The 9,226-nt window shown below is 37.9% G+C and overlaps 1 long non-coding RNA gene and 2 other non-coding genes across 3 annotated transcripts; 2 read left to right on the plus strand and 1 right to left on the minus strand.

Annotated features, from left to right (window-relative positions):
* Positions 1-2: 2 nt before the first annotated feature.
* Positions 3-2,899, minus strand: LOC134814019 (uncharacterized). Its single transcript, XR_010160085.1, has 4 exons — positions 2,830-2,899; positions 1,426-1,458; positions 1,267-1,311; positions 3-263 (listed from the first exon to the last, which is right to left on the minus strand). It is a non-coding gene; the product is annotated as an uncharacterized LOC134814019 (long non-coding RNA).
* Positions 1,760-1,831, plus strand: Trnap-ugg (transfer RNA proline (anticodon UGG)). Its single transcript has one exon. It is a non-coding gene; the product is annotated as a tRNA-Pro (tRNA).
* Trnap-ugg (transfer RNA proline (anticodon UGG)) lies at positions 2,078-2,149 on the plus strand. The gene has a single exon. It is a non-coding gene; the product is annotated as a tRNA-Pro (tRNA).
* Positions 2,900-9,226: the final 6,327 nt, after the last annotated feature.

Here is a 9,226-nt window from a genome sequence, read left to right on the forward strand (position 1 = left end):
TCTGATAGTCTGATTTAACAATTGAACTACGCGTATTAAATTTAATCTATGACCTGTCAGTTAATGATTGATAATTCTTCTGGAAACTACCATAAAGTTCCTAATTTCTTGGTCGATACTCTTGATAGTTCATAAACCAATGTTCCCTCCCTCTGATCGCCGATTGTTGAGAATCCTTAGGATTTTCCAATTGTGACAACGTCCGCAATAGAGTCCATGGACCTTACGAAATCAGAAAACATTCCCAAATCTGGAGCAGTGCCCTGAAACACGATCATTATTAGTGGTTAATTTCATTCTGTGTAAACATAAGAATATTCTGTATATTATGTTTCGAATTTGTGAATTGTGAAGTGAGACAGCGAGTCTTATACAATACAGCGAGTCTTGTACAACTGTGGCAGGACACCGCATACCTTATAACCTAGTACTATGCCATATTATGTTGTGATCGTATTATGCGTTACAGTGTTAAGGTGTTACAGTGTTATGAGTTACAGTGTTAGGGTGTTACAGTGTTATGAGTTACAGTGTTAGGGTGTGTTAAGGTAGTGTTAGGGTGTGTTGTAGATGCTAGCTATATACTTATATACTAAACCTAAAAACTTATTACTTGTCTAATAAGATTGATAATAATTGATATGACGGTGGCGATGCTAAATCGTACAGTAACCAACATGTTCAGTGTACACGTGTGGGCGGAGTGCGCGCGTTGCACGTGACAAATTATTCGTGTTACCAGGTCACGTGATATTTGAACATTGCGCGTGTAGACGCATCTTGTCTTGCGTTAAATGTTTAATTTTCCCGCTAAAAAAGGGTGGCTGTTGATTGAATTATTTTGAATTTTCTTGGCGATTGTAAACTGTAAATCGCACGGGGTATTTTGTCGTTAATGCATTTTATTAGGTTGCACCTTTGCAGGTCGCAACCCCTTGGTAACAAAAACATTCTCACTATGTACAATATATGAGTGTATTTTTGATCTTCAACCAATTAAGTCCGGAAAAAATTATGTTTCAGAGACGAAATGGTCGAATTTCGCCAACCCTATTGTTATAAGGTAAAAGTGAGCGCTAAATAAAGACAAGCTTGCTTTACAACCGGCACTTTGCACTTTGGCCGCTGTTCGTAGCTTTAAAAATGTATTTTATTAGTATCATTTATTCTGAGCTATCTGGCTAACGAGTTAATTCTGGCTGTACACTTTCACTTTCACTTTCACTTTCACTTTCACTTTCACTTTCACTTTCACTTTCTACTTACTCCCAGTCTTTGTGCTTCCTCCATCAGCTCTTTTGCTTCTTCTATCTGAAAAATATACCCTCTTAAGTAATAAGTTCGGAATTCCATGCTTTTAGATATATGATTTAAAGATTTTATCAGTCTAATATAACCTCTATATCTAATATAATGAGTACTTACCATAGACTCTACTACTCCTATGATTTTGCTCAGCTGAAATTAAAATATTTTTGGTTTGAAATTAGTGTTAGCAGAAAAAACAGTACATTCTCGAAATAAATAGTCCTAATTTTAGACGAAAATATTCGCGATCTTATCGAAAGCTTGTAGTCGATATCTACATATATTGTGTGTTGTTGCCTTTTTATTTGCGTTAAATTTAGCGAAACAAATTGTGTAATCAAAAGTTGGTGACGCTATCTAATTGTATCCTGGAGACTTTGTGATGACATCAACTGTGAAAGGCTGCAGAATTAAATTCCAATAAATATTTTTAAAAACTAACATTGTCAGCGGCTCAATGGTCTAGGGGTATGATTCTCGCTTTGGGTGCGAGAGGTCCCGGGTTCAAATCCCGGTTGAGCCCGATCTTTTTCATTTTTTCGAGGTATATTATAGTGGCTGATTCAGAATCGCATGCAATACTCATACGGCAAATTGGTTTAGCAGTATGATTATCGTTCCGGGTAATTAATGCCAAGGGTATCAATCACAGGTGAAATTTGTTATGTCCGTTTTTATATATTTATAAATATGCCTATTCAATGTTGCGAAAAGGTATAATTGTAATTACAAAATATAATTTGTACTGGCAAAATGAAGTATTTGCAGCGGCTCAATGGTCTAGGGGTATGATTCTCGCTTTGGGTGCGAGAGGTCCCGGGTTCAAATCCCGGTTGAGCCCGGTCTTTTATTTTTTCAAAATATTAACTGCTTCATTACTTATGATAGCCTAAAAACCGGGTTCCATAATTTTATGATTACGATTACTTAAATTATTTGTCCCTCGAATAATTATGATAATCTAAGATCCATTCTAAAGTACTAGGCTTATACATTTTCTCATATAATACCACATAGGATATGCATTTTAATGTACATTGTACATATATGTAGTATTTCGATTATCACTACATGTCGACCACCAAATGGCTGTACTCATCACCTTCTCTTTTGTTTTGTAAAGCCAACTACCACTTACGACCATTTCTCACCGGTTTCATCGTCAAAATAACCGCGGAATTTTGCCAATTATCCTCATCCAACAAATCTAATAAAGTGAATAAAACGCGATATAATTGGGAAATCTGCCCCCCCCCCTAGCTTGTGGTATATAGTAGGCTTGTGGTATATAGTAGGCTTGTGGTATATAATAGGCTTGTGATATATAATAGGCTTGTGGTATATAATAGGCTAGTGGTATATAATAGGCTTGTGGTATATAGGCTAGGTGTGATACACGCCAGCTGTTGATGGCGCTTCATGGTACACACTAGTATTACAGCTAAGCTATAACCGTAACACTGTGATGGGCATAGCTATATTTAGAATTTTGAACGAGAAGAAGGCTCTTATTTTGCTCACCTTTTTGTTTATGCCACTCCAAGAAGTCATTGTTGAATCAGTTTAATCACTAGAAATCTTTTTTGCCCCTAGAAAAGTTATTCAGTCACTTTCTATTTTTTGTTTGTTATTGAACTTAGAATTAGCGATGTACAATACAATACAATGTAGTGCTCAATACAACTGTTAATAATGTATTGTATTAGCGAATATAAATGTAAACTAAAGGAGATAAAAGGTATACTAAAAGAGGTGAAATTTAGACTAAAAGAGTTGAAATCTAGACTATTAGAGGTAAAATTTAGACTAAAAGAGTTGAAATGTAGACTAACAGAGGTAAAATGTAGACTAGAGGAGATAAAATGTAGACTAGAAGAGATAAAATGTAGACTAGAAGAGATAAAATGTAGACTAGAAGAGATAAAATGTAGACTAAGATAGGTAAATATCTAAGAGCTGTATCAAATCCAGCAAAGAAATGGTATAAGTGAATATATTGAAACCCTAAATTGAACTTGCTCAAAAAGACACAGCACAACACTGGCAACTGAAAGAAGTGACTGGGTAGATTGAGGTGGTGGGAGTGTGGGAGTGTGGGCACTGTTGAGAATACTGGTGGGGGCTGTTGAGAGTAGTGTTTCACTGTTGAGGTCTATTAATGGACAGAGTGTTGCGACCATTGTACCCTTTTAAACATTCTGAAGCTCATTAATCAAAAAGAGATATTTCAATAATTCTCCCGATAATAAATTGTAAATAGGGATTGATTACTGATTAGTGGTGTCGGTAATATGAGGAAGTTTTCATTACAGTTAATGAAGTAATAAGGGAAATAGTTGCCCACGTAGATTGTCCAATACATTTTCATGGTTATTAAGAGGTTAAGAAGCCCTGTGAAAGATACAATTTTGATTTACAGAATTCGCTGATTTTTACTGTTTTTGGAAACCAGGGTTTTGGGAGGTTTTACATTGAACTATCTGATTTAGTTTTATTGTGTTATTGAGTTTCTTTTCGTTCTTTCAAGAATATTTCCGATCCTATTTTACAAGACTCAATAATAACGATGTTATAATAAACAAAAGGGAATTCTATGTAAAGCTACTACATAAAAAGTCACATTCATTCTTTGAAACTGGTATTCAATACGAAATATCTCGACTCATACTAAAGATTTTACGATTTAATTTCAAATCTATAAGCACTAAGCAGTCCCAAAGAAATAGTTATAAGATATAAAATAGTATATACCTTACGAGACATATTTATGTTTAACATAATTCCAGTGACCTAAACAAAAATATGGGAATTTTTTCCGAAAACCGTCATATTTCGTACCCCAAATTCAGGGGTGTAGGAATGATTTTCTTCATGGGGGGGCCAAATTCAAAATATTTTTTGGCGCTTCGCGCCACACCCTAAATTTTTTGGCGCTTCGCGCCAAATCCTGAATTTCGAGGGTAAGGGCAAAAGGAAATTGCAGCATGTGCGGTATCGCGATTTTTCACGTTTGCCGCGACAAATCGCGATTTTTCAGATTCTGGCCTCTCGACAAATCGCGATTTTTTTCAGTTCTCCGCGTCAAATTGCGCATTTTCCTTTAAATCTACGGACCAAATTCTCGTTTTCTATAATTAGTATATGAAACCAATCAGTATCGCATCCACAACCTTCCGAATGTAGGCACGGACTTCAAAAATCCGAAAACAGAAAAATACATTTTCGGCTCATAATGATCAAGGTAGCATGAAACATGAACTAAAGTAATTTCCAGAAAAACTTTGAAAAATTTTGACTTAGAAAATTTTCGGTCCGAGTCATTCTCGATACGTACCTCTGAAAGCAGAGCTCCCGCTTCCGAGCTCGTATTGCGAAGGGGAGGCCTGCCTTCCGAGATCGCATTACAAAGGCCAAAGGGGAACCCTCGAGTCCAAAATCATATATCGAACTTCGAAAACCGAAAAAAATATTTTTGGCTCACAATGATCAGGGTAGCATGAAACATGAACAAAAGTAGTTTCCAGAAAAACTTTGAAAAATTTTGACTTTGAAAATTTTCGGTCCGAGTCATTCTCGATACGTACCTCTGAAAGCAGAGCTCCCGCTTCCAAGCTCGTATTGCGAAGGGGAGGCCTGCCTTCCGAGATCGCATTACAAAGGGGAACCCTCGAGTCCAAAAACATACATCGAACTTCGAAAACCGAAAAATATATTTTTGGCTCATAATGATCAGGTTAGCATGAAACATGAACAAAAGTAGTTTCCAGAAAAACTTTGAAAAATTTTGACTTTGAAAATTTTCGGTCCGAGTCATTCTCGATACGTACCTCTGAAAGCAGAGCTCCCGCTTCCGAGCTCGTATTGCGAAGGGGAGGCCTGCCTTCCGGGATCGCATTACAAAGGCCAAAGGGGAACCCTCGAGTCCAAAATCATATATCGAACTTCGAAAACCGAAAAAAATATTTTTGGCTCACAATGATCAGGGTAGCATGAAACATGAACAAAAGTAGTTTCCAGAAAAACTTTGAAAAATTTTGACTTTGAAAATTTTCGGTCCGAGTCATTCTCGATACGTACCTCTGAAAGCAGAGCTCCCGCTTCCAAGCTCGTATTGCGAAGGGGAGGCCTGCCTTCCGAGATCGCATTACAAAGGGGAACCCTCGAGTCCAAAAACATACATCGAACTTCGAAAACCGAAAAACATATTTTTGGCTCATAATGATCAGGTTAGCATGAAACATGAACAAAAGTAGTTTCCAGAAAAACTTTGAAAAATTTTGACTTTGAAAATGTTCGGTCCGAGTCATTCTCGATACGTACCTCTGAAAGCAGAGCTCCCGCTTCTGAGCTCGTATTGCGAAGGCTAGGGGATGCCTGCCTTCCGAGAACGCATCACAAAGGGGAACCCTCGAGTCCAAAATCATACATCGAACTTCGAAAACCAAAAAATATATTTTTGGCTCATAATGATTATTTTATAATAAGTCAAAAACTTTGAAAAATTTTGACTTATTATAAAATTTTTGACTAAATAAATTTTCGGGGAAAATTTTTTTTTTCCCAAAAATTTTTAGAAACCTAAATTAAAAAGTTGGCCCTTTTTGGCCCCTTGCCCAGATTTCATGGGGGGGCGATGGCCCCCCCTGCCCCCCCGCTTCCTACACCCCTGCCCAAATTATATCATGGTATTTGGGGATTTTTTCACCTCCTTATTTTACAAAAATGAAACCTCCTGTTTAATCAATGAAGTTTCTGTTTCGAAGATGTCAAATTTTGGTTTGCGACGACTGCTGTCTTGAAGCATCTTCTAAAATCTAAAAGTTACCAATGTACACAATATTTTTGTCGGGAGGTTAGGGCATCTTTCTACTTTCGAGTGTAATTTCATTGAGAATTGTTGGATAACGATCAACTGCACCGATGCATTCTTGAAACGAATCTTCTCCAGCATCTCCAGAAACAAGAGTATATATTCTTGTAAAGTTCACTGTAGAAAATAGGGTTCAGAATGCTGTTGATGGGTAGAACCAGCAGAGCTAGCACTTCAAACAGTACGGGAGGAGGACTATCACTAACTATTTGGAAGTACACGGCAGCCCCGATGAAAGTCAACCAACTTGCTAGCTGTGTTCCTATTATCAGGGAAATCTTCAGAGCTAGTGAGGGGGCTGCAGCGTTTTGTCTGTTCATCCCACCTCCAATGTCTCCCACCTCACGTCGAGACGTTAACTGCTTTCTAACTATGATGAGGTAAGTGAGAGTAACTATGACCAGAAGTAGGGACACTGTGATAAGGTAGGAGAGTTTATAGATGAGGTAGGATTGTTGTTCTTTAAAGACGTTGTGAACACACAGACGGGTGTTTCCATAATATCCGATCTCTTTGATATCGAATATGTTGTCTGTACTGGTGATGATGTTGAGGTCTCTGACTGTTGTGTACAGATCAGTTTTGTTATATGTTTCATGTAGGTGGTTTAACCTGGTCATGTTTACATAGCTAGAGCTGATGAAGGGATTATCTAGAAAGTTTTTAAAGAACACGTCTGTGCGGAAGATATTTTGTATGGCAACCAAAGGAAGGATGGGAATCAATGCGTTGATCACATTTATGGCAATAAGTATTGCAGATGTTATGAATACTGTTTTGTGTTTGGTTTGATGGTGTACTCTGACACAATTAATACACCTGACAATACTCATAAGGGCTATTGCACTGAGGGACCCATGTGAAGCTATTGAGAATGTCAGTCCAAGTACCTGGCAGAAGATGCTTGATCTCCAACTTTCATCTTGAAGACAGTAGTTACCATTTGCACGAAGAATCAGGGCTGCGACCACAACACCACAGTTATACAGACCCATACTACCATCAAAGAAAAGAACCTGGAGACAAAACAATCTGTCAACTTTGCCGGCTGATGTGGAGGGAGTGTTGTTGTAGCATCTGATTCCTCCTCTCAAGTTCAGTATGATCATTGAAACTCCTGCAAAAGCTGTGAAAGAAAGCAGAAAGTAAGAACTGAGGAGTAGGTTGGATGACCCATCTGAGTTACAGGGGTCACATTCGTCACGTCCGTTGGAGCAGTGTTTGATATTATCACAAGTTTTATCAGGAGTCACCCACTCTGTACTCTCAGAGGTATTGAGGGAGCAATAGAAACGTGCTGGACATTCTGCCTCATCCGCACCGTTAGAACAATCTAATTCTCCGTCACACAGTTTATATAATGGGCAGGTTTCATAGCTTTCGGGGGCACAACTGAAATGAGCCTGTGTAAACATACCCATATATATTAACACAATTCTTTCGCAAAACTTATCCCATTTGCCTTCAGCAAAGTCAGGAGTGTCAGAGCAGTTTGTTTTACAGTAGCTAGAAATATCTCCATGGTTATTATCAACGAGCGCTTGTATGATAATATAGTTGAGGCATTGGTTAATAGGGTTGATGGGGTTGATGATAGGGTTTTCATTATCCAAAATTGCAGAGCAGTCAAAAGACTCAATATTACGAAAGGTGCATGAATAATTTAACTGTGAAATTGCGTCCTTTTTTCACAATATTCTCTTTGTGACAAGCAAATACTAGAGGAGTTTAGGATAGGACATTGTAATTCCACGAAACCCTCACATAAACACTCATCAGCGCCATCAAGACAATCATTCTTACCATCACACAACTGTGGGAAGGTAACACATCCAGTGCGTTTTGGACAAAAGAAGATATCCATACTGCTGTTGGTACAGCAACATTCGTCTGTCAGGCAATCAGAAATCTTGTCGCAGTACCGGTTGTCATCGATCTTGCAGAACCAGGGTACTTCAGAGATTGATGCTATCCATGAAGGAGCTAATCGTTTTTGAAGCATAAAATCCACAGCGCCAACTGAAACTTGACACACACCTTTCGTTTTATTTTCATTATGACTAATGTTTATAAGATTGAGTGGACGAAAGAAGTCTCCATATTTGATATGCAATGAATCTGTGTAAGCTTCTTGGCAGGTGATTCTTTTATGTAGAAGCATTTGCATTTCATTTAAGTTGAAGATATTGGGAATAGTTAGTGGGTCAGCCATGGGGGGTTTGTCAGGAGAAGGTTCGTCAGGAGGGGGAGGCATACCAGGGTTGATGAGACAAAATAAGGTGAACGCGATCAGAGTTATCAAAAGTTTGAACATCTCTTCTGTCTACTGAATAATTATAGGTGTTAAGAGCCTCCGACAGTTGAAACCAACTTAAATCGATGTACAGGGTGGGCCAAAAGTCAGTGGGCATACGTTGGCCTTAATAGATCAGTCACTGTGTGACCAATTGAAATAATTTTTTCTGGTACGACTTACTTACCACCACTGGTTCGAGGAATTTGTCAAATCAAAAAATATTAGAGTTCATTTTTTTCAAATGAAGGTTCATTTTTACATTTATTTGATAGTTTGGATAGTCGGAACGAGCTAAATTTTATTGAATTTTGTTTGGCCATTCGAATTACGTTTGTCCTGAACAAACTACAGTTGTAGCTTCTCGTATGGCCGAGAAACGAAGCATAACGATTTAATTCATTACGTGTGATCAGGTGATTGGCTTACCTTATCACGTGATAAGGTCACCCCGTTAACCAACCCATTAAACATTATGGGAATCGTTAAGCTGCCCAATTAAGGTGTCGTGTCACGGTGTCACATAAAGGATTTCAAAGGATTTCAAGGAATTCAAAATAAGATGATCATTACAGTAAACATTGTGTCGGATCTAAATTTTAAAAAATAAAGATAAAATGAAAGTCAAAAACGAAAAAACCGAAACCTGTCCTGAAAAATGCACGGTTGACGGTTATAGTCTAAAGAGTTTAAAAACCGAGCTATTCTAAAAAGGAATGTTCATGACGCGAACAACCAGTCCTTTGTGTCCATGC

The sequence above is a fragment of the Bolinopsis microptera genome, chromosome 4 (assembly GCF_026151205.1).
Source record: "Bolinopsis microptera isolate Bmic1 chromosome 4, MBARI_Bmic_1.0, whole genome shotgun sequence".
In the NCBI taxonomy this organism is placed as follows: domain Eukaryota; kingdom Metazoa; phylum Ctenophora; class Tentaculata; order Lobata; family Bolinopsidae; genus Bolinopsis; species Bolinopsis microptera.